This window comes from Pseudonaja textilis, chromosome 1, assembly GCF_049901715.1.
Source record: "Pseudonaja textilis isolate UNSWEBS1 chromosome 1, rPseTex1.2, whole genome shotgun sequence".
Taxonomy (NCBI): domain Eukaryota; kingdom Metazoa; phylum Chordata; class Lepidosauria; order Squamata; family Elapidae; genus Pseudonaja; species Pseudonaja textilis.
Window position 1 is genome coordinate 278,994,213 of NC_141990.1, and position 27,233 is coordinate 279,021,445.

Sequence of the window (27,233 nt, forward strand, 5' to 3'; positions counted from 1 at the left end):
TTTTTGCATTTCATTTCACACGTTCTCATTCAATCTGATGGAAGAGCAGTAGTGATCTTTTCTTCTTTTTTTACAAAAGAGTCCCCCACCTCAATTCTGAAAGAATAGTTTGGTAACTTATAGGTTTTTCTCAGATTATAGGTGGCTAAACAATTTCATTCAGTCAATCTGCCCCCTCTTAACCTACAATTTTCTTGGTTTCTCATTCTACAATTAACTACTGTAGGATTGCTTTGAATTAAGAAAGGGAAGACATAATGAAGTAAAAAAGTGACATAGTTTAGTTTAGGGCAACAGAGAAGCTCCCCAAATACTACCAAAATAATTGGAAAAAAGAGGAAAGCACCATAATCATGTCTCAACAAACTTTTTTTTAAAAAAACAGAAGACAGGATTTTTATTGTTATTTGGCACGAATATTAGACCCATAAAATAAATATTATACATTCTAAGAATCTACATAGTGTCATCTTCCTTACTTTCTCCCAAAAACTTAAGAGCGGTGCCATCAGTGGTGAACAGATTGCCTTAATTCCTTAAATCAGAGGTGTCAAACTCGTGTCATCATGTATTGTCACATGATGTATCCTGACTTTTTCCCCCTTTGCTAAACTGGGTGTGGGTGTGGCCAGCACATGACACATCTGGCCCACGGGCTGCATGTTTGACACCCGTCCCTTAAATCATCAGTGTCTTTTCTTAGGATTGTGTGTCTGACTCACTACTTTAGGATAAAATTATGTTTGTTTTCAGGTGTTTTAGAGAGGTGCTACATTCACACTCCACCCACTTCAAACTACCTTTCTACCATCAGATCCAAAATGTTGCATGCCTTTAATAGTCCACCCCACACACAAATACCTTTTTGTAACTGTGCTTTATCAGTCTCCAAGAATATCAAAAAAAGAACATAAACTTTAAACATGAAATTTCACCATACTAAGTCTGACACAGGACGGTAAGCCAAACATCAATGTTAAACTGCCTTATATTGACTCAAATAATCACTCCAGCTACCCAAATAATATCAGCCAACTGCTAGTACTTTTTCAAAATCACAGCAAGTGGGATTAAATATGCTTTGCATTTTCTCAAAATGCTACCTATGCCTGTGAAAAGGGTGGAGTTTTTTGCTTTCTGTTTGCTTTTTTTTTTTTTTTTTTTGTTACCAAAGTGGTCCACAGAGTGTGTATTACAGATGACAGCCATGATGGCACAATTGAAGGTCTTTCTGTATTTTTATGTGCCTGAGAATTTATTTTGTCATTTCTTTGAAATCTTTTTCAGTTGATTGTGAATTTGGAGTGACAGTCTTAATAACATTGTAATTGTCTTTCTTTGGACAACATTGAGGGTGTCCTGCATGCCTACACCACCTAATAGTAGCAATAGCACTTAGACTATACCACTTCACAGTGATTTACAGCCCTCTCTAAGAGGTTTAGAGTCAGCATATTGTCCCCAACAATCTGGGTCCTCGTTTTATCTACCTCGGAAGGATGGAAGGCTGAGGCCAGCTTGAACCTGGTAAGATTTGAACTGTCAAATTGCAGGTAGCTGGCAGGCAGCAGAAGTAGCCTGCAGTACTACACTCTCACCATTGAGCCACTGAGGCTAATCTAAAAAGGTGCAATTGATGGATACTTTGGAAGTGTGTGTGTGTGTGTGTGAGTGTGTGTGTGTGTGTGTGTGTGTGTGTGTGTGTGACAAAAGGGCAAGAAACCGGAGAAGCACTGGAGAAAGGACTGCAAAATAAAGACAAGTATTTGTGCACATGTTTCCAGTCCAGAGCAAAAACTTCACAATCCAGCCTCAGGAATGTCTCCAACAAAACCTTCTTCTCAGAGAAGCACTATAAAGGCAATTTTACTTTCATCGGACTGAGAGTACTTAGATATTTCTCATAGATTGGCCTCTTATCATAATCTACCTATTTTCTAATTTTTCTAATTTTCTTTTATGTTGAAATAAATTTAAAAAGCAAATCGTCTTTCAAATAAATTTTTTGACTCACTCTGTTATCAGAGATCCTTCAAAAGGGAGGTGCTAACAAATGGGCCCATGTTCTTGTTAAATGCTCAGCTTTAGCACTGTTATGACCCTACAATAAGAAAAACCTTCCTATGCAAAGTATGAATGAAGGCACATCTGGTGCGAAAGGAATTTTCCCACATGCAAACCATGTACTCAAGAATCAATGCTCCAATCTAATGCAAGGTTATATGTACATAACCCTCTTGTCTTGATGCACAGCCTAGGTTCTATTTCTGAAGTTGCAGGAGAAAATGGACATATATCCTTCACACCCAAAAGAAATATCACTGAGGCTGAAATACACACATATGTGAATAAGAGCTGTGTATGTAAAGCAAAGGTTCTGCTACTGAAGCTGTAACCAAGACACTCTTGCTTATAAATAAATGTCTGGTCAACATCCAAGACTTCCTGTAAGTAAGACCATAAACGATGAATTTATACCCTGCGATAAAATTTTGCTCATACACGTGTAACCAATGTATGGCTCACAGTTTACAAAAGTACCTTTCTCCCTTTTTGTCCTTTATTCTAGACTCTTCTGCCCTGCTCATCTTTTGCTTCTGCTGCTGTCTGTTCCTTGCTGCCATTTGCTTTGTAGTTCTCCCTCTAATGTACCTTTCCCCATTGGTTGCCTTTCTCCTAAATTTTTAAGTGAAACCTGTAATTGTTGGTCAAAGAGTGCTAAGTAGAGTAAACAAGCTCTCAGCAAATCAATATTTACTGCCTGAATTACCCAGCAACACTTTAATTTATGACTTCTGGGGTTTTCCTGAAAGTTACAGGTATTATTCTCTTAAAGCTCAGAGAAGCAGAGCTGAACAGCTGTTTTGATGGATAATGCCTCTCAGGCTGGAGAAATTGGTGTACTATATCCTAGCCAAGGTAGAAAGTCAGAGGCAGAGTGCAGCAGCAGCAGCAGCCGCAGCAGCAGCAGCCGCAGGTGAAATACTATTATAAAGCAATTTTCAGGTGGTTTATTATAGGCCTCCAAACTAGAAAAAGGGCAAAGGGTGGAAAAGGGCATTACAACAGGTTGTATATTGCAGGTTATTGTGTTTTGAGCTGCAATGAACCTGATAATGAAATCAGCCGAACGAGAACATAAAGGTCCCACACTGACAGGAAAAAAAGACATCCCTGAGGCTAGCCAACGTAGATGTTGTAACAATAACGACAAGTACAGTAATGTACCCTAGATTGTTACTGCTGACACTAGAGAAAACAGGGAAAGTTTACCCAAATATAGGTTCCCTGTGTCCCTGAAAAGAGAAAATAAGTAGGGCATTTCTCTTTAGGATTTTGAGAGCAATAACTGGGATTTGTGAAAAGTACATCATTTATGAAATTACGGCATGCTGGCAAAATGTACAACACCAAAATTAATAAATAAATAAAATCACCCATCCTCAAAATTGTACTGACATTAGTGACCGCTGTTGTTTTGGTATGTTTTGTTTTGTTTAAAGAAAGTCCGGTGGGTGGCACAGGAATAATAAACACGGGCTGGTTTTCCTCAGGTTGGCCTTTCATTTCTGTCTAATTTGAGGGATATGATTTCTTCCTTAAGGTCTAGCTCTAAACCAATAGTTACATTGGACAGAGATTCAACAGTTGTTGAATCTTTCTTATTTAGCCTGCCTTCAAAAAGTAACCAGTGAGCGAAATAAAATGTAATGTCTTAAACGTTCTGAAATATTTGTGTATTTATACCAACCTTTACTTTGGCGGTGATCTTTTTATTCCACTTTTAATCAAACTATCATAAGACACGGGTTCCTAACCCCTGGTCCATGGACCGGTAGTAGTCCATAGCCCATTGTGAAACTAGTCTGCACAAGTGGGTGAGCACACAAAACTCCATGCCACAGTGCAGTACTGCATGCTACTTCTGCTGCCTGCTGGCTGCCTGTAGTTCAGCAGTTCAATTCTTACTGGCTCAAGTTTAACTCAGCCTTCCATCCTTCTGAGGTTGGTAAAGTGAGGATACAGATTGTTGGGGGCAATATGCTGACTCTGTAAACTGCTTAGGGCAATAAAGGTCTGTGAAGTGGTATACAAGTCTAAGTGCTATTGCTTTTAGGTTGCATACACAAAAACATCCTCCACTGCGACTGCTGCTGGTCCATAGAGCCAGAAAGGTTGGGGACCACAGCCCATCCCAAGCAGTCAAGTTGTTATCAAGTTGCAAAAGGAAAAGATGGTGGTGGATGATGTCAAAGTAATTGTTATTCACAATAGCTTCTTGAAAGAAGCTACTTGGAAGCTGGAGTTGAAAATGAAAGAATCATGTTCAAAACATTGAGAAATTCATATCAGGACACTTTGAAAACTTTGCCTGGAAGGCTTTCCTTGAGCAACCAAGCCAAATAATGGTTGGGGGGAAGGAAGAAACACTTTTACCATGACAAATCCAGCAGTTGATAGGTTTTCTATTTTCTTTATTAAAATACAAGTTGGAGGAGCCCACAGCTGCTGAAGAGCAAAGCAAGAAACTTATAAAGAATCCATCATAATAATATAGCAGACTGTTAAAAGTGATTGTGGGAGATTCGCAGTTCAGAGTTGCAAGATTCTATATGTAGCTTAACAATAAAGTAGAATTAGCTCATTTGGTCATATCTCCTATCTGATTTAAAAGGGAAAGCTGATAGTACCTGAACAAGGCTGATTTTGTTTGGAAAAATAATGTATCTATCAACTGTTATCCTAATGAACAGTTGTTTTTAAGAATTTTAACTGAATAGCTTCTAAGCCTACGTTCCCTGATGCACAACTGAGCACTGTATGGCATCATACTAAAAACTTTGGTTTTAAACAATTTAATAATTGTCTTGACATAATTATTTCCAAATTGACTTGTCAATTTAGGAATCGTGAGACATGCTTTGGGGGCTCTTATTAATAGGCCTTTGACATGAATTGATCAGCTGGCTGGAAGTGGATGCCTAAGCACTTAAAAGATTTAACCTTTTACAATTAATTGTTGATCTAATGCTTAAAGCACTTCCTAGAGACTACTAGAAATTTTTTAGAGGACTTAATTTCAAGGTATTTGTAAAATCATAAAGCTTTAAGAATGGTGATGGAAAAATGACTGCATCTTCAGCATAAAAAGCAAAATGTGGTGATGGCAAACAGATAAATGATAATATTTTATTTAACAATGTAATGAAGCATTAATGCAATAGCTAAACAACAACAGAGAAAAGATATAGAGCTGTTTAACACATTTGTAAATAGAAATAGGTTTGGCTTGGTCACCTAATAGGTTACCCTTGACTTGAATAGTAATTAAGTCACATAATTAATTGAAAAAAGATGGCAGTTGATTGAAGTGGCAGCTAATTTCCTGTAGTCTTTCACATGATATCAAATCAAAGGCTGTCTTTAAGTAAAAAGGCAACATAAAGGGTGCCTTTAGGCAAATTATAATACAATTTAATAGAGCTGTCAAAAGATGGGCTAGCAGAGTTGCTTACCATAAAAGAAGATTTTGGTGGGCATTTGCTACATTACAAGGAATCTGTCTCAATCTTTTTTCAGTATATATTTTTTCCAGAGATCTTCTGACTCCTGTCTTCTTACAGGGAAATGCTGGGAAGATGTTGTGATGACCCGTAGTCTCTCAAAATAACCCAAAACATACATTAAAGTCCAGTAAGGCCTTCAACTTAACTTCACTGTTTTATTAGGCACAATTTAAAATCACAAAAGTAAATAATGAGGCAAAAAGAAAGCCAAAACAAACCACATTGATGAGAGTTCCGAAGCAAGCCAAGATAACTAATCATACATTCCAGGAAAATAACTGAGGAGAGTCCATGGGAAGAATGCCAGCAAAGATAAGCCTCTTTCAAAGTAAACACTAAACTTTGACTCCAGCAATTCTGACTATGCAGTTACAAACTTATATACATAGCTCCCAGCTGCAAGCCACAAGGAGGATCATGGTAATCTCCTCCTGAGTAGACCTCTCTTTTCCCTGATCCTCTCCTCCCTGTGTGACCTAGGATGGATAGGGGATGGGCCTGGATCCTCCTCTGACTGCTCAGCAGGCCTCTGCCCTTCCCCAGCCTCCTCCACCACCTCTGGAGCCACACTCCCACTCCCTGTTGGCTGTTCCTCCTCTTCCTCAGAGTCAGTCTCCACCAGGGGCATGACAGATGTGTAATGAAAACCTACATCAGCAGCAGAAGCGCCCTCCACCATTTCCTACAATACAGTAAGCTAAAAACGGTCAATGGAAATTCAGAAGAAATTGTCAAACTACTTGAAAATAAGCTAAAGGCAGTGAAAAATATATGGGAATTACAAGGCAGATTCTGGCACAGGGAAGTTATATTTACTGCTAATATCAATAACAAAACTATGTAAATGATATCCTATAGATAACATAAGGCTAGCTTAGGAATTCTAAAGCTGCAGTGACAAAGTTGTTGCTAAAACAGAATATGTTAGGTCTGTTTTCTCTGTGTAAAAGAATCTCAAGATCAGTTACCTTAGTTGATCTAGATTAGCCCAGCCCAGTGGTTCTCAACCTGTGGTTTGTAGTCCCCTGGGGAGGCTGTGATGTCATCACAGAGGCCCCACAAAGTCTTCAAGAAATGTTATGACTTAAATCTTGAGTTAAGTCTGTGTGGTCCATGGCCATAAAAGGTATTTAAAGAGGGTCCATGATGAAGAAAATGTTGAGAACCACTAATTACACCCTAGTCTAATAAGGTCTGCACTCTGAATAACACTGGCAGTGTATTTTGAAAACTGTAAAGATGAATTATTTTAGTTTATTCTTATAATTCTTTGCTGTCATAATTTAACACTCAAATTATTTGGCATACTGATATTTTATGCCTGAAAATTTACCCTGGTCTCAGCAACATTGTAGAGCACTATGGGGATGATAAAGAAGAGACAGTAGTATACTGGATATGTGTTTTCATATCACAATACAGACCTTGCATCCGTGGTGGTATTCAATTTTTTTTTTACTACCAGTTCTGTAGGAGTGGCTTGGTGGGTATAATGTGGCATAGTGGGTATGATGTGGCTTGGTGGGCATGGCAAGGAAGGATACTGTAAAATCACTATTTCTACCCCACTCCAGGAGAAGGATACTGTAAAATCTCCATTCCCTCTCCACCCCACTAACATGCTTTGCAGCTCCATTCTCCTATACAGGGCAACAAACAAAGACTCAGCCAATCAGCTGGTACTCCAATCAGCTAAGACTCAGGAGGCAGCAAATAGATGGGGGCAGGGCCAACCAGAGGTGGTATTTACCAATTCTCCAAAGTATTCAAAATCTCCGCTACCAGTTCTCCAGAACCTTTCAGAACTGGCTGAATACCACCTCTGCCTTGCATGTTATTTATACACATAGACACAGATATGCATTTATGTGTGTGTAGATACCTAGGGCCTGTCATATTTTTCAGCTTTCAATTTCCAAACATTAAGAGTGCTCAAAAGTTGTGATATGCCTTGGAGATTGTAAAGATATTTTGCTTACTTTAATATAATTTAGACGTGCTCAGTAAGTAACTACATAAATATGACAGGTTTTTTTTTTAACATTTTGCTTGTTTCATTACATTCATACAAAGACAAAGGCATCTTTGTCTGAATTTTTCATTGAAAAACTGCACAGTAAAAATTGGAGAATTGGGAATATTACATTTATTTTATTTATTTAGTAGTAGATTTATATCCCACCTCATTGAAGGCAGTAGTTTGGGCAAAGCAGAATTATTACCCCAGAGTTACTCAACTGGAGTTACTCATGCCTACAGGGATACTGGAACTATTTCCTAGTTTTCAATCCAATCCTTTAACCACTATATCAAACTAGCTTGATTATCCCAAGTATTAATGATTAGTATTAAATAATCAAATGATAATTGTATTTTTGTTCTTGTTTCTGGAAACATAAGCTCAATAGCCTGTAGAGATTTTTAGTCATCCAGGTCATGGTTGTCCCAAAGGTGTTTTTTCAGGAGGCAACTGGACTTTCTTATTTTTTCTTTTGAAAACATGTCACTTCTCATCCAAGAAGCTTCTTCAGCTTTGACAGGATAGTGGGGAATGGGACGATTTATACTCTTGAAAGACTCAATACATTGAGTTCAACATACCTCAATATATTCACATTTAACTTCTTTATTATCTAGCATTGGAAGTTTTAATCTCAGGACTCTCTGCGTTTACTGAAGAAATGTGAAAGAGTTGCTATTCTGTTGCTTCAGTGTCAATCAAACTATGATCAATGTGGTTAGTTAAGAAATGTGCTAAAAATATTGGACCAAAATCCACACGTGGTTGGAAAAAATGACAAAAACGCATATAGATTTGAAACCAGAGATATTTTTATTGGGAATTTTACCTAAAATATATGGTAAAGAATTGAAATACCTGATTGTAAATATATTAACAGCGGCTAGGATTGTATTTGCTAAAAATTGGAAAAATGAGAAAACACCATCACAGGAGGAAATCATTAAGAAAATATTGGAATATGCTGAAATTGACATTTGAAATTAGAGAACAAGATGATAAACAATTTTATAAAATTTGGGATTTATTCTATCCATGGTTAGACAATAAAACATGGTAATGAAATATGTAGTTTCTTAGAAAATAATAAATATATAAAGAGATATTCTTTCTTATTATATCCTCAAAATGATTGTAGGATAGATTTGAGATGATAATATGAACTGTCATAAAACAATTTAAGTTAAATACGATTATTTCATAAAACATGAATGAATAAAAGTATAGACAAATGATTAACAATGATATTGATGTATTTAATACTTGATTGAAAATATGAGAATATATACAATGTAATTGTAATTGAAGACTATGAAATGGAAGCACAAAACAATTTTTAAACCAACCGGCACACTGTATGTATATATAGGGAAGATGGCTTGATGTTTTTATGTTTTGTTTGTCTATGTTCATTTTAAAAACCGATAAAAATAAAAAAAAGCAAAGAAAAGTGCTTAAAACTTCAGCAATACTCCCTGAAGCAAAATCACCTGCTATCTGCCTTTCTTTGTTAATATTTCATGTTAGGAGATCCCTACTTTATTTAACAGGAAAACATTTTTATTTTGTTAATATTAGATGTTTTATATATTTTTTGAGTTATAAAAGGTTCTTTTGGGGTTTACAGTAGTACTGGGGAAATGCTGCAAAGTACTTTATAATTGGATATTTTTGAGTGGGTGGCATGAGCAGTCTTTTTTTTTAAAAAAACTTTACTTTTAAAAGCAAAAATGAAATTCTAACATATTAAATCCATAGAGTATTGCAACTTTTCTGGACTTCAGCTTCTCAAAATGTAGCAATTGCACTTTTAACCTTGCAACTTGCCTATGTATTGAGAGCCAGTTTGAGGCACCAAGCTAAAAACCAGGAAATCATGAATGAATTCTAGTCCCACCTTAAGCACAAAGTGAGCTTGATGACCTTGGGCTAGTCACACTCTTTTCTGGAAGCACAAACCACTTTTAAAAATCTTGCCAAGCGGACTGCATGGAGTGTAATAGGGAGTTGCCAGGAGTTAACACTGACTCAAAAGCACCAAAATGAAACAAAACAACTCCCCTAAAAACTCCTATCTAAATCCTAAAAAATAATAATAATAATGTCAACAAAATAAACATGCTACCCCAAAGAGGCCTATAACAAAATGTTGCAATATTGTTGCCTGACTTCCTAGCAAAGATATACCTCTTCTTGGTCCTTGAAGTCAAAATTCTTGTCAGGTATGCCATAACTTGATATTATAATATAGCATAATAACAAAACAGAATATTGCAGCTTAGTGTTGATGTGAGGGGTCCTTGGTGCTCTCTGAGCTTGCTTGTTTTCTTGCAGATGTTTCATTACCCAAACTAGGTAGCATCTAGCACTGATGATGTTACCTAGTTTGATTAATGAAATGTCTGCAAGAAAACAAGCAAGCTCAGAGAGTACCAAGGACCCCTAATATAGCATAACCTGAATTTTTATTTCCTCTGTCCTATTTTCATTGTTTTTGTTTTCTGAAAATCTAAATATTATCCATTGTTTTCAGTGGCTCTATTCTGACTCCAGTTCTCTGGCATTTCCAGTCTGGGTTACCTGTCAAAGAGAATATAGAGAGCATCATGCACTTTGCCTATTCTCTGGAACCACAGGATTACTTTTGACAAACTTTTGAAAAACCAGAAAGGGTGGAAGACCATCTTTTTCAGGTACTGTGGAAAATGACCCCATTTGATGCATGTGTACATCAATTTAGTCTTTTTTTATAGCAGTACCTTCTATTTCCTAAAAGGATTTTTCAAAAATATTAATTGCATTTTCTAATGTTCTACAGAAGTTCTTTTGCAAGACCACAGGTGCTACAGCACAGAGAGAGTTGATTTTCTGGCTTTCTATATTAACTTGCACTGACAATTGGAATACGTGGTTGGTAATCTCTCAGCTATCTTGAACCTCTGTGAAACTTCAGAGCCTTCTCCTCATTTGCCGCTGAAATTCCAGTTGGTAGTTTGCAATCCAATTGGAATTCAGTTTGGGTGTTAGGAAAAAAAAGAAAGAAAGAGGAAGCTGACAAATGGAAAAAAAACTGAGAGCAGCATGAATTTAATACTTAGGAATGAATGTTTTTATTTGTTATATTCATGTCTTATCTTTTCTCCTAAAGCTTAAGGCAGCTTAAATGGAGCTCTCCACAACAATAAACTTGCAAGATAAATGATCTAAGAGAGAGTGACTGGTCTAAAGTTATCTGATAACTTTCCATAGATAAGGATGGAATTCAATTTATGTTGGCCTAAGACCTTAAGCTCTTGGTTAGATGTATTAAATTAAGATGTAGAAAGAGTGTGGAATGTGCATGCTTTTAAATTGCAGAGTTAGGGCTTGTATTTTATATAGAGTTGGTTTATCATAATCTCTCATAATTTGGAAAATTATAAAATATTGGACAATTAGGAAAAATAGATTGTTCCCATTGTCATTTTATTGTTATTTTTTTCACGCCACTCTGGATCTCTTGAAAGCATCTCACTGGTCTTTGAATATTCATATATAATGCTTGATATATGCTAAATAAGGTTGATAAGCATTGTCCTTTGTTTTCTCCTGCCCTGCAATTTTTTCCCTTCAAGCTTAATACATTTTGATAGAAATGATTTCCTTCTTAACCCAGAAAAACTGTAATGCAGACCACTTGAAGGTAATGCTTTCTCTGAAGTGTTTGATATGTTTATACTTATACCTGTTATCTAATACTTGCTTGACAAACAAACAAACAAACAAACAAATAAATAAATAAATAAATACTATCTTAGAATACAAGCAAAAGACCATTGCTAGAGCCCTTTACCTTTGGCGCTCGAAAGACTGCAATAAAGTTACAGTTTCTGCCAGGATGTGAAAGATAAAAATATACACTATATTTACATTCTAGAAACAAAGGAAGATAAGCAAGGGCTAGGAAATCATTGTGGAAGTTAGAATCAAACAGTAGAAAATACAGAACAAACAATATTTTTTATTATAGCTAGACTGTAGTACATGAAGCCTTCTGACAATCAACTTGTATTTCACAAAAGACAGTTTACTGCAGGTGTGAGAGGAAACGGATAGAGACGACACTGATTCCAATAAGGGATTTACTTAGTCTATGCAGAGTTATTTAAAAGGATGACTGAGTCTTTTCATTACTGCTGGTGCTTGAATCACAAAGGGTAAATTGATAGCACCTGAAATAAACCTGCTTGACCTGGGGCACATATACGTGAGACACCATCTCTTCATCCTCTCAGATCAGGGATGGAGAACTTGTTGCCTTTAAGAAGTTGTTGAGCTGTTTTGCCTCTATTGCATCTTATTACACAATTACTTAGGCACTGTCCTCACGAAAGGACCTAAAAATCTTATAAAATAGTGAAGTCTTTTTACTTGTATGAATGAACGGTTGGGTGTTAAGAAAGAAGATTATTTACAATAAGCTAATTCTTAATATCTTCTTTCTTTACTTTCAACAAAAAGGTCCTGGAGGCTCACAAGTTTAGGACACTGGGCTGGAGGTTAGCAAGCCCGTGTTTGAGACCTGAGGGTGTTGCATGACAAGGTGGGCTCCTTCATTCACTCCAGCTCCTTGATTGGGACATGAAAGGAGTCCCCATTGGCATCCCCTGGGCAACAGTGTATCACTGGCTGATCCAGGGGTCTGCAACCTTGAACACAAAGAGACATTTGGACCCATTTCCCACAGAAAATAAAACACTGGGAGCCACAAAACCTGGGTGGGAGTGGCCAACTTGACATCACTCACTCCCAGCCATGCCTACCCAGGTTTTGTGGCTTCCAGTATTTTTTTTTAACAGATAACAGATAATCAGAGTTGGAAGGGAGCTTGTAGGTCAACTAGTCCAACCCCCCGCCCAAGCGGGAGACCCTATACCATTTCTGACAAATGGCAGTCCAATCTCTTCTTGAAAGTCTCAAGTGATGGCGCTCCCACAACTTCCGAGGGCAAGCTGTTCCATTGGTTGATTGTTCTCACTGTCAGAAAGTTTCTCCTTATTTCCAGGTTAAATCTCTCCTTGTTCAGTTTCCATTCATTATTCCTTGTCTGGCCTACAGTGCTTTAGAAAATAGCTTGACCCCTTCCTCCCTGTGGTAGCTCCTCAAATATTGGAAGACCACTATCATGTCTCCCCTGGTCCTTGTCTTCACCAGACTAGCCAAGCCCAGTTTCTGCAACCGTTCATTGTATGTTTTAGCCTCCAGTCCCCTAATCTTCCTGATTGCTCTTCTCTGTACTTTTTCTAGAGTCTCAACATCTTTTTTATAATGTGGTGAGCAAAACTGGATGCAGTACTCTAGATGTGGTCTTACTAAGGCTTTATAGAGTGGTATCAGTACTTCCCTTGATCTTGATTGTATCCCTCTGTTAATACAATTTAGGATTGCATTAGTTTTTTTGGCTGCTGCTGCACACTGCGGGCTCATATTTAGCTGGTTATCCACTAAGACTCCAAGATCTCTCTCACAGTTATTACTATTGAGCCTGGCTTCACCCAGTCTATCTGTGTACTTTTGGTTTTTCTTGCCTAAGTGTAGGACTTTACTTTTCTCTACAATGAATTTCATTTTGTTCGATACGGCCCAGTGTTCTAGTCTGTCAAGATCCATCTGGATCTTGAGCCGATCTTCTTGGGTGTTAGCTATTCCTGCCAGCTTAGTATCATCTGCAAATTTGGTAAGTTCCCCTTCTATTCCCTCATCTAAGTCATTAATGAAGATATTGAAGAGTACTGGGCCTAAGATGGAACCTTGTGGCACCCCACTGCTTACTTCCTTCCATGTAGACTTAGACCCATTAAGGACTACTCATTGAGTACGGTTTGCCAGCCAGTTTTGAGTCCATCTAGTGGTGGTGCTATCTATTCCACTTTTTTCTAGCTTACTAAGAGGTAGGTTGTGGTCTACTCTGTCGAATGCCTTGCTGAAATCTAAATATATTATGTCCACAGTATTTTGCTGGTCTACTAATTTAATCACTGTATTGAAGAATGAAATAAGATTGGTTTGGCACGATCTGTTCTTTATTTTTTATTTTTTAATTTCTTTTCTTTTTTCTTTTATTTATTTATTTATTTTGATTTGTCAATCGCTTACAAGGTAATAGGTATAAGTATATACATAGTTATGAATACAAGATATGGGTACACATAAGAAAAATAAAAGAAACAAGAGGACAGGGACGGTAGGCATGTTGGTGCATTTTTGCACGCCTCCTACAGACCTCTTAGGAAAGGGGTGAGGTCAATAGTAGTCTAAAATTAAAGTTTTTGGGGTTTGGTTTTCTAAACAAACCCGTGCTAGTTATTACTTGTTTCTAGATGTTAGCAGATCTGTTTTTTATTATCTTTTCCAGTGTTTTCCCAGGTATTGATGTTAGGCTGATTGGTCTATAGTTTCCTGCATCTGTTTTTTTTTCCTTTTTTGAAGATGGGAACCACATCAGGCTCTTTTCCAGTCCTCTGGTAGTTCCCCGATGCTCCAGGATTTTTGAAAGATATGGTGCAGTGGTTTTGAGATGACCTCTGCCAGCTCCTTTAAAACTCTAGGATGTAATCCATCAGGCCCCAGTGATTTGTTTTCATCAAGATCAGTCAGGCATTCTCTTACTATTTTTTTTGCTTATTTTAACTTTTATTTCTGGTCTGTCTTTTACAGTTATGTTTTTGGTGGGTTTAGCTATAGTTTCTTTTTGCATGAAGATGGATGCAAAGAATGAGTTAAGCAGTTCTGCTTTCTCTCTTTTGCCTGTTACTTCCTTGCCGTCTTCTCTCTTAGGTGGACTGACTGTTTCCTTGATTTTTTTCTTGTTCTTTATATGTTGGAAGAAACTTTTTTTATTATCTTTGACTTTTGTTGCAAGTCTTTGTTCATTCTGAGCCTTTGCTATCCTGACTTCATCTTTGCAGATTCTGGCTATCTGCTGATATTCTGCCTTAGTTGTATGTCCTTCTTTCCATTTTTGGTACTTGTCCTTTTTTTCTTTCAATTTGCCAGAGAGATCTTTGTGCAGCCATGCTGGTTTCTTCTTGGATTTCTTGTTTTTCTTTCTCAGAGGTATTGTGCTGGTCTGGGCTTCTATGATCATACTTTTTAGAGTTTTCCAAGATTCTTGCATTGTTTTCTCCTTTAGGATTTTCATCCATGGAATCCTTCCCAAGTTCTCTCTGAGTTTATTGAAATCAGCTCTTTTAATATCCAAGAATCTGGTGTCATTATGTTCTGTTGCTTGTGTTTGTGTTATGTTGAATTCTAGAATGACATGGTCACACTCACCCAAGGTTCCTGCAGTTTCAACTCCCTCTATCACTTCTTCTCTGTTTGTAAGAATTAAGTCCAGTATGGCTGTTCCTCTACCTTTGTTGCTGTCCCTCTGTTTCACCCTCTACCTTTTGGACAACAAAGTTGTCAGCTAGGTTGGTTAGGAACTTATTTGATTTCTCACTTGGTGCAGAATTAGTTTTCCAATTGATATCAGGATAATTCAAGTCTCCCATTACTTTTTTCCTGGGAAACAGCTATGTCTCTCTCTCTCTGTCTCTGTCTCTGTCTCTCTCTCTCTCTCTCTCTCTCTTCCTCACTCAACACCACTGTTCACCCTCCCCACTCACACCACCCCTCACCCTCACCTTCCACTCACTCCTCTCCTGGCCTGAGAAGGGAAGGGCAATGGTGGGGATGGAGACTTGGTCGCACAACTTTCTCTCTGCTCTCAGACAGTGGCCCATCTGGCTGCAGCCAATGCTCCATGTTGTAATGGGCTCCAAGAGGAGGAGGTGATGCAGTCTCCCCCATTGTGAAGCATACTAAATTTAAGTGTGCTATGCCAGGTGCTGCAAGAGCAGCAAGCAGGCCATGGAGGCAGTGAGAGCACTAGAGCAGCAGCAGCTGCTGCAGCTGGGCTGGACCAATGTTTTAGGGCAGAGAGAAAGTCATGTGTCTCCCTGAGTGGCATGCACAGCAACAAGGGCCAGAAGAAGAGGCAAGTAGAAGGGTGTTTTGCTCCCGCTCTAGAATATGGAACGAGTCTCCATCTGTCACCATTGCCCTTACCTTCTCAAGCCAGGCGAGGAGTGACTGGGAGGGGAGGGCGAGAGATAGGGCCAACCAGTGGGACAGGGAGCTTCAGCAGAGGACCCATAAAGCCATATGTGGCTCTGGAGCCAGGGGTTGCCGACACTCAGGCTAATGCTTTCAACTTGTGCCTTAAACAGTGCCTCAAACATGAATGGGACAGGACTTTTAATATATATTTTAATATAATTGTGTTGATATCAGAACTGCCACAAACTTAAACCTCTAAGTAAAAAAATGGTCCATGGCTCCATTTGCTGAGAAAGGTATGTTTTTATTAGAGAGTGTATTCCAGTAATGCATAGCCAGAACTGAGATTCACGTGCCAAAATCTCTACATTATAATTTCCCATCTTTCCCACTCCTTAACTATCATTCATTTCCCACCACAAGGTAGCCATTTAAAATCTTGCAAACTGTTTTCCTAACAGTCAGTTCAAGCATGCTCTAGAATGCTGCTCCCACCTTCTTCTAGCTGGGCAACACTGAAGCAGCTTCTCAAGAAGGTACAGCACCTACTCTCAGTTTCCCAAGCATTTTCCCCCTTCAGCCCTCCCTTCTCCATTGGTGATGGCAGATTGTCTCTGCATATCAGTGAAGCACAAGCACACATAAGGTGGCCACTGACACTTGGCTAAATTTTGTGTTAGTTTTTTTCTTGGGTTGCTTGGTATTCTTTTCTCGTCATTCTATTGTGCAGACTTGGCCAATCTGACTTGTCTGAAATAGGCGTAGTTATATTAAGTTGATCTGTAGTTTCATACTAAACATGCTCTTTCTTGAGATCCCCAGTTGCCTTGTCTTTGTTGGGGAATGCCAAAATCACATAGGATTCAATAATTGTGAATTCACATTTCTGGAGTGTCATTATTACAGTTCATGGATGTGACAGATGTCATCATCCTTGAATGCATTATTGTTGATTCAAGTTGTACAACATTAATTTGAATTCATTGAGGAAGGAGAGAAGATAAAACACAAGCAGTAAAGGTGACTCAGTGAGAATTTTTTAAAAGTTAAATAGGCATAGCTGAGAGATAAAATCACTTCAGATAGCCTTCATGCTGAAAATATGTATGTTTAATGTAAAGAAGTGTATTTAATTTGGAACGGTAGTATGATTTATACAGGTAAGAAATCTTGTATTTCCATTTCTCATTCGATATCACTAAAAATTACAAAATGCATTAACACTTTCACACATATATCAATTAACAACCTCAGAAGAGTCAGCCCATCCCCTTGAATATTTGCAATTGTAAATTGCTAATACAGGTAGCAGGGTATAATTGGAACTCTTCTTAGTGTGAAATGGTGATGTCTTCTTTTTTAGTCCCTTGTACCTGTAAATCATAGCAGATAACACATCTAGAAACTGAAGTGACAGGACTGACGAATGAATTCACACTGGCTTAGTGTAACTCTTCACACTCTGCTCCATCAAGTGTTGCAATATATGTCAATTAATATTTGCTTCTTTACCTTAAAACAGTTTGAATACATTCTGTTCCTTCATAATCATTGGAATATACTGTCATCAAAAAGGAACCAGGGAAAACAGGCATAGATGTGTCCATTCTTTTGCATTTTTAGCAGCAGCTAACAACATATGCAGGTGTTGCCTCTTAGCTCAATCCAAATGGATTTCCTATAATAGGCTTGGTGGAAGGATAGCTTGGCTCCTATTTAATTTTGAGAGCCTTATCCTCAAACACATTAAAACAACTGGTGTTTTCAAGCCAATATTTGGATAATTTAATAGAACCTTTCAAATAGAGTTTCTCCCTCCACCACATTCCCCCCTCCCTTTTTAAATGAGCTAAAGCTCATTTAGGACCAAAGCTTGATTATTCATTTAGTTAGTTTACTTTACTTTATTGTCATTGCACCTTATACAACAAAATCAAACACCATTTTCAGTGCACATCATGACCATGAAAATAAACACAAACACACATCCTTCACGCTCCACACATTGAATCGAAAACCCCCAACACCATATCAGCACTGCACTATACAATAGAATTCAACGGAGCTACTGCCCTGGGATAGAAGCTGTTTTTCAGCCTATTTGTCCTTATTTTTATTATTCTGTACTGTCTGCCAGATGGTAATAGTTCAAAAAAAAAAAAGGTGCCCAAGATGAGATGGATCTTTAAGAATGTTTTGAACTTTCTTAAGGCAGCGGGAGCTATAAAGCTTTTCCAAAGATGGGAGAGAGCAACCAATGATCTTCTGGGCAATGATGTTAACCCTCTGGAGTTATCTCTCTGCCACTGTGCCATTGATAACCCATACAGAGGTGCAGTAAGTTAACATACTCTCTATGGTGCAGTGGTAGTCACTAGCTGGTTACTAGCAGTTTTTCATTCAGTTGTTGTTTTCTGAGAAGTCTCAGGTAGCATTATCTCTGCTGGGCCCTTTTGACCAGGGCTGCAATGTGAGCACCCCAGGTCAGGTCCTCTTTTATGGTAACACCCAGAAACTTAAAACCTGCCACTTGCTCCACTGGATCTCCATTGATAAGCAAGGGCTGGATGTCTGATCTGTCCCTGCTATAGTCCACTATAAGCTTCTTGATCTTATTGGTGTTGAGGAACAAGTTATTGTCTCCACACCATGAAAGCAACTGGTACACCTCATCTCGGTAGGCAGACTCATCCCCCCTGGAGATGAGTCCCACCACTGTTGTATCATCTGCAAATTTAGTAATAGTATTGCTAGTGTGAGTGGGAATGCAGTCATGCACATAAAGAGTATAGAGTAAGGGACTTAACATGCAACCCTGTGGTGTACCAGTGTTAAGAATAAGGGCTGAAGAGGTATGATTACTTAATCTGAACCCTTTGTGAGTGGCCAGACGGGAAATCCATAATCCAAAGGCAGATTGAATAAGAAGAAAGAAGGAGTGGCCAGCCGCAGCATCCATGTGTGCAACCATCTTGAAAAAAATTATTTAAAAATTTATCCATAATATGCATATTCCAGAATTAATGCATGGATTTTTAGCACAGCTTTCATAGTCTGAAATTGTTGTTGTTATTGTTTTTTCCATTGGTCTGGAAATTTCACAGGACAAAAAGATGGTTATGGAGAGTGAACACAAGTTGTATCATAACATAAATCCAATGATCTAATTTAGGGACAGAATCAGATCTTAGGATAAAATGTTACGTATCATTGGTTCCCAAGGAAATAATATCCAAACTAATATCAGGTAAAGGTCTACATGGCTTTAATATAAAGTAAAATTACTATTTGCTTAATTATAATTGCAAAATGCTACGAGTAATTTGATCCAGCCGTCTGTTCAGTTCAGGAAATAATACCATGTGTAGTTGCACCAACTTTAACCAAAATCATCCAGCAGTCATTGAATTTTTTTCTAGTAAAGGAAAACTTTGCCACTTTGGGGGGATTTTCTCTTAATTTTCAGTTGACACTTCTTCTGCACCGTAGTGGCATAGTGGTTAGAATGCAGTACTACAAGCTCCTCACTGCTCACTCCAGGAGTTCAACTCTGAATGGCTCAAGGTTGACTCAGCGTTCCATTCTTCTGAGGACCCAGACTGTTGGGGACAATATGCTGACTCTGTAAATATGCTTAGGCTCAGGGTAAAGCACTGAGAAGTGGTATATAAATCTAAGTTCTATTGCTATTGCTATTACAACTGGTTAATTATAACTGGTTCTATTCCTGCCTTCTACAACAGAGAATATATAACCTCTGGCACAAGAAAAATATGTAGTAGGGGTAACTGCGGGATGACAATGATAATCCAGTCTTAACATTGGGATTTCATGATTTGGAGAGTTGAACTTGAATTTGTGATTAAAATCTTCTGATAGATCCAGCAGGTAGTTCTAAAAACTTGGACACCATCTCTAGGACATCTCCAAAAACAGAAGGGAAAATATCTACAAGGAGTTATCATATTATTGTATTTATTTATGTTTAAATTTGTTTGAAGATAACATTTAAATTAAAATGTAGTTTTTATTCTGGCCACATCCACTTCAGTGTATTCTTCGATGTACCATACTAAAATTTATCTGCAATCCTGAGCATACAAAAGCTTATACAAATCTCTCCTGCACTGCAGTGGAAATCAGCAGCCCAATATAGATCTTTGGCAGTACTGTAGATGCACATATTAACTTTATCATCTCTAATCTAAAATGTGTCATTTGGTTCTGTATTCAAATAGTAACTTCAAACACATAATTTCACAAAGTGAAAAAAGAAACACTGATCTTGTATGAAAAGCTTGATTAATCAACAGGCGTTTAATAATTTAACCTACTGATTAATATTGTTTGCAAATACCTTATGTCTACTGTTGAAGATATTGAGTGAAGTGTGAATAGCTGAATATTTTTAAACCTTTCATTGTTAGAAAAAAAAGGAATCTTACCTGTACATGTGATAGCTTCATTTTGTATTATCCAGATACCCTAGAATGATCTTCAGCTCCAGTTATCAAGAGTAATGGTTATATTTAATGGTGTTCACTTCAGTGACAGAAAGTGTCTACTAGTGGATTGAGAAAGGAAGGAAATAATTGCACCTCTATGCTGTTGTAGAAGCAGGAGAAATCTCTTCTGTACATTACAGTGTGGCAGGGTGAAAAAGATAACAGAGACATTTACACTACTTCAACCTTTTCCTAACCGAACTACAACAGTCACTGTTGGGTCCTTCCTCCTCTGGCCATTGTTCCGCTCCTTCTTTTTTTGCTTTATTCCCTCCAGATTTGTTTTCTGTCTTTTGTTTTTGTGTCCATATATCTGTATGTTTGTTTTTTAAATGTTTTTTTTAAAACAATTGTAAGCAACCAGAGTTGCTGGGAGTTGGATAGCATATGATTAAAAAAAAACAAAACTAAAGAACCCTCCAAATTTTATATTTTCTTACAGTGTGCAGGAACAGTAAATACATCTCATTCACCTTTCAGGTTGATATAAATATATCTTTTATTTGGGATACATAAGTGAATGTAATCTTGGAAGTAAATTCAGAATATGTAACACATGCAGAATTTAACCTTGGAAAGAGCTTCTGGTTGAGGCTGGCAGAAGCTGAATATAGGCTGACATATATCCCCAAATTGGAGCAGAAAAGTCACCCCAAACAGTGTATTTTGGGACTTTCTCCCAGGAAGCCTAGAATGTCAACCTGTATGAGCAATCTCATGAGGTTGACTCAGAAGTAATCCCTGTTGAAGTAACTAGGATTTAGCTGTAAAATGGGAGTCTAAAGGTACAATTCTATTCATGTTGCACTTACTGAGCTCAGTGGAAGTTTCTCTTATGGAAATCTGTATCAGATTACAACATGAATTGATTCAAATATATAGCCATTATGTGGTAATATCCAGAGACCTGCAGGGAGAACTGATGATAGCAAGAATGCCTGTGAATGCTTGGATTGCCTTCAGGGTCATCTTAAATTCTGCAAGGCCAGACCTGTAATCTTGATGGGACACACCTCTGTATTAGTGTTCAGAATAACCACATGCTTCCTTCAAGCCCTATAGATTTCTTTTTGCCCTGATAAAATATAATAGCATTTTAAGAACACATCAGGTAAGAAAAATAGTAATAAATAGTAATATGCCAGGTAAGAATCAGTATTGTTCATTTTGTGAGTACAATGTAGCAAGCAGGGCACTGATAAAGTTTTTGTAGTTGCTCATTTTAAAGGATCATTTTAATTTCAAATGTATAATCATGTTTCATGCATTCAGATACAGCTGAAAGCTTCTACTCCCCTGGTGTATTACTATTTAGGTTTCTGAAGTGAATGCAAAGCTGGGTTGTTCTAGCAGCCTGACCAATGCCACAGTGATTTTTCAGTAGGGAAGAAATACAGTTAACAGAGCTATAATGGTCTTTAAAAGGTTTCTCACAGTGAAATTGTAGTCACATAATTTGCAGGAAACTTCTCAGCATATATCTAATGGCAACCCCTCGAAGTAATTAACTGATACAGCATGCAACTTTTACAATATTTCCCCTATATATCTGTTTCCCCTTCTGTCTTCTTTGTGATTTTATGCATAGAAATAATGAAATTCCTATTTGTTCAATAATAATATATTGCTGAAAATGGTACCATGGTTTGAAAGATAACTTAATCAGAGAATTTTCACATTTCTTCACTCAAGACCATTGAAAGGATTTGATGGGTGTTCAAACCTTAAAGACACACGCAACAAAGTTCAATACGAATTTATGGATAATCAATGTAATGATGGCTGCAGCTGTAGATATTTCATTTTCATATTCCACAATACTCATATACTGGGAAGCTGCAGGTGAATTTATAAATGTAATATGCAAGAAAAAGTAAGCAATTATCTATAAGGAAAACCAACTAATTATTTGCAACAGAGTAAAACTATTTTCCAAAGCACCAACAGGCAAGACAAGAAACAATGGTTGGAAACTAACCAAGGAGAAAAGCAATCTAGATCAAAGGAGAAATTTCCTAACAGTAAGAACAATTAACCAATGGAATAGCTTGCCTTCAGAAGTTGTGAGTGCTCCATCACTGAAGGCTTCCAAAAAGAGACTGGCCAAACATTTGTCTGATATGATATAGAATCTCTTGCTTGAGCATGAATTGGACTAGAAGACCTCCAAGGACCTTCCAACTCTATTATCCTATATCCTATGTTCAAAGTAGGCAAGAGTGAAACAACTTCTGTAGAGTATGGAATCTGTACTGAAGAAAATATCTGTAATCTTTCTCTTGCTTTAGTCAAATGTCTTCACAAAGTGTCTCTCAGATAAAGGTGAAAAAGAAATATGTCATATATTCCTGTGACAATAATTGCCCAAGATACAGATGGCAGCATTGAAGAATTTGCTGGTATTCATTGTTTTCAGTGAGGAACATAGAAGTCAGATATTTTGGGAAAGTGCTGTATTACATCAGCATGTGTTTACTGAACTTGCATTAAAATAGTAGTATATTTGGGGAAATTGCATGAAAAGTGACATTGGTTACAGGTGTTTCTACGCAAAAACACAGTATTGAGAAGTATCCCTAAAAATAGAAAGGTACTGTATATAACATTGCAAAAATTATCCAGAATCCATACAATGCCAATTGAGGGTTTCTCCATCTTCTTGAAATATTGGACCATATAAAAAAAGTTTTTGAAATAAGGGAGTCCATAAGGCTGTGTGACAAAAAAAAAAAAGTCAAGATAATAGCCATGGTCATAAAGTCAGGATCAGAATCAGAATCAGAATGTGCCTGCTTTGGACAACTATCTAAACAATGAATTTGTAAGATTCATTCACCTCCAGTCTGATGGATCTAGCTGGTTTGTTATGAAGATAAAAGTCTATTTCCTTGATGAATCAGCGTTTGATTCAGTGTTTCTAAACTTCTGAAGTTTAAAAATTTGCATTCCTCTCTGTATATTTGTGTCTGTATATTTGTATGGGGAAGAAAGAAAAAGACTAAAGAAATATGAGTATTTCTTTAAAAATAAGAAAATATTGAAATTATACATATTTAAATACTCTATATTTAATATGTCAGCTATCTATCGTAAGTGATGTATGAATTGTTGGCATATTTCCTCAATCTGCTATAAGATTAATGAAAATCTTAGTTGGCATTGATATTCTGCCTAGGTCAATGTTAATATTTAATCTTAGTTCCAGTGAGTAGTGAAAATCAACTCTCAGAATGTTAAAGAGAAATATTATAAGATATTTAATGCCTTTTCTCTAAAAAGCTCATCTTCTCTGTGCATTTTCTTCCAAACTACTTCTAATTATGATTTCTCCCATGCCAATAGTTTCAGTATGATGCCTGAAAAAAGATATACCAACATTTTTGTATTCACACAGCATGCTTGTTTGGCTAATGGATTGCAAACCTGGAACTGCCCCTTACAATATTTTCATGTAGCTTGGAATAGTGGGATTCCAAAAAACAATGTAATTTAAGCGACACCAAACTATACAAAATTCGTTGCCAGGATTTCAGAGCTAATATATATATATATGGTATTTAGGTTTCTTCAGGTATTTTCCCACGTCTTAATATTTGTGCTTTTATTATAGCGACGTTTCGGCAGAACCTCATTCTGCCATCCTCAGGCTTGTGTATTGGGTTCTTTTTAATTTTGTGTGTCAGGCTTAGCAGCCATTTTTGTTTTATATATTTTATATATACAGTATATATATATTTGTTTTCTGAGGTTTTCGTGGGTATTTGTATGTGGATCTTTGGTTATTCATGTTTTCTCCCACGTAAAATTGGAAGTATCTTGGCAACATTTCGACGAAATCTCATTCAACAAGTCAAGAAGTTGCAACACAGCAAACGACCCAGGATATCACAGCACAAGACCAAGGATACCACAGCAATAAATCTCACAAGGTCATCACACAACCCATTACCCAAGCCATTACTACACAGGAGGCTAATGGAAAAGAGATCAAAACACAAATGACCCAGGAGATTACAACGCAGGACCCAGGATACCACAACAAAAGAACTTGCAAGCCCATCACACAACCCATTACCCAAGCCGTTAAAACACGAGAGGCTAATGGAAAAAAGACCACTGCAAAATAAACGACCCAGGAGATTACAGCACAAGATCCAGGATATCTCCACAACAAAACTCACAAGGCCATCACACAGCCCATTATACCAACATCAACTTCATCAACCAATCAAGAGGCAGCAGTGCAGCCAACCAGCCCAGCACACCAGCCCCCACCACCAGTATTTTTAGAGAGACGGCAGCTCCGATCACACACTGCTTGCACTAGCACGAAGCCAAAAGCTACCAACTGTCTGAACTGGAGATAAATTTTATAGTCACTAAAGTGATTATCTCCTCTCCTCTCTCTCTTCAGGGAAAAAAAAGGCTGATTGTTTTGATGAATTCTTTGTTCCTTTTCCCAGCTCAGTGCACTTGTCCTAAATACTGATTTTCAATGGAAAGCCTGCAGATCCCATGTAATTTTAAAGCCATGATAAGGTCATAAGCCTCACTTTTTCTGCTTTGATGAAATACATGTCTATTTTCAAAATAAGTTTCCTCCTCTCTCTGTGGATGCCATTTGTTTGAACACTGAGGTGTTTACAAAACAATAACAGTTTCTATTCTGTAAAAAAACAAAACAAAACATAAAAAGACACTATCGCATTATTTTTACAGCTGTCAGGGAGTGTTGGCTTGCACTTTGGTTTGGTTTTCCCATGTTCTCACAGTTCTAAAGATAAACCAGAGGGATTAATTTAATGTTTGAAAAACTGATGAAACACAGCTAATAAGCAATTAATTGAAATGACTTTGTGTATTACACTGTTTTTAAAGATATTAGAATATTTGTATGTGATTATCTTAACCCAACATCATTCATGTTAACATGCTTTCAAATGATATGAATTCGTTTATTAAAACATTTATGACTGTTACACACATCAAGGATTTATACAACTTAAACTTTTCAAAGTGGCTCAGTATTCCTTTGGAGTCAGTTATGGATTGCAGACCTAATGTTTATTTATTTATTTATTGAATTTATATTGTCCACAGTGACTCAAGGCAGCTTACAGAATATAAAACCACATTTAGAACAATAAAAACTAACAAAAAGAATCAAATAAATTAATATAGTACAATATAACAAAATCACTCCCCAACTCCCACCCCCCACCCAGCAGATCACACCACCCATTTAATGGGCTCCATCCCACTCCATTCTCCAGGCATGCTGGCAGAACCAGGTCTTTAGTGCTTCCAGAAGAGTATTAGAGTGGGGACCATCCTAATCTCTGGGGGAATGATGTTCCAGGGAGAGAGAGTCACCATGGAGAAGGCCCTTCTTCTGGGTCCCACCAGGTGTATTTCTCTTGGGATGGAACCCACAAGATTCCCTGCCTTCCCGCTCTGATGGGTTGGGTAGAAGTGACTGGCAAGAGACAGTCCCTCAGATAATGTGGTCTCAAGCCATGGAGGGCTTTAAAGGTGACAACCAGCACTTTGAATTGTACCCGGAAGCAAATCAGTAACCAATGCAGCTCCCGCAGGAGGGGTGATATATATGCATACCAGAAAACCATGTGGGCCACTGCATTTTGCACCAATTGTTGCTTCCTGATGCTCTTCAAGGGCAGCCCCATATAGAGCACATTGCAATAGTCAAGACAGGAAGTGACTAGGGCATGAGTGACTGTGAGTAGGAACTGCCAGTCCAGGAAAGGGCATAACTGTAATAGTCACATAATGGGCCAAAGTAAGGCCAATTTCAAACCACATGAAAGCATTCGAATGTGATAGTAAGTGTGACGTATATATATATTACACACACACACACAGACACACACAGACACAGACACACACACACACACACACACACACACACAAACACTGAAAGCTTTTCAACTTTCTCAAATTTAATTCCTCCAAGAGTCATGAATTCTGGATTTTGTACACATTCTGTAAGTTAACCTATTTGAGGTACCTTGGCTCAAAAATTGTGCCCTATCTTGCACCTTTTTGCCCAGTTATAGCTCATGAGTTTTAGTACTTTATAGATTTTAAAAATAATGCCTAAATCAATTCTCTAACTAAAGCATTCTATTCTATCTCTTGTCTTGCTCGTTTCTGAGCAGACATGCGAAGCAACTGAATCTTGTTATTCATTTCTTGTGATTACTTAGCTTTCCTGCTACTCAGCCTAGTCTTAAAGCACTGGTCTTATTATACCTATATATTGTTTGGTTTATATCATACTATTATTATTACACATTACTAGCCCTAGCCATGAGGGATCCTTTCCCAGTTCTTGGAGAATGCCAGAGTCTGGGTGAGAAACAATAGCCTGAAGTTGAATTACAGCTAGTCAGAGTTCCTACTGAAATCTTGTAGACGGCTATTGCCACCAGATTTACTCTTAGCACTGCCTATTAAGGAACAGATTTGGTATTTGAACTCACATCTCCTAATGGATCAACAGGTGGAAACTAGTCAGAGGGTTTTAGTTGTGACCTTATCTGGGCCAGGTTTGTATATAAGACTCTTTCCGTGTTTTGAGGGCTGGAGGGATGTAAACTGTTATAGCGGCTGTGTTTAATTGTACTTCACATTTTTCTTGAAATCCACACTGAAAGCTTTTTGATCAAATCTATGGCATCAACCCTTATCTCCATACTAAATTTGAATACTTCCACAATATAAGAGCTAGCATAGTTATCATTGCCTTTCCTTTCCATACTTTATATTACCTTCCTTGTATTTAACTTCAGATTCTGATAGATTTTTTGAAAGGTGGCAAGCAGATGTTGTGTCATTTGAGTTTCATAAAAGAGCAGAGCATAAGCTTATATATGTTATTGTAAAGATGTCATATTTAAAATATTGATTATATAAAAGAAGAAGAAGAAGAAGAGGAAGAAGAACTCAAAATTTGATTTTCACAAATACAATGGAATCATACTTGTAAAAAGTGCATTTTTAGAATACTATTAAGAATGTTTCTTCCCTCTAAAGCAA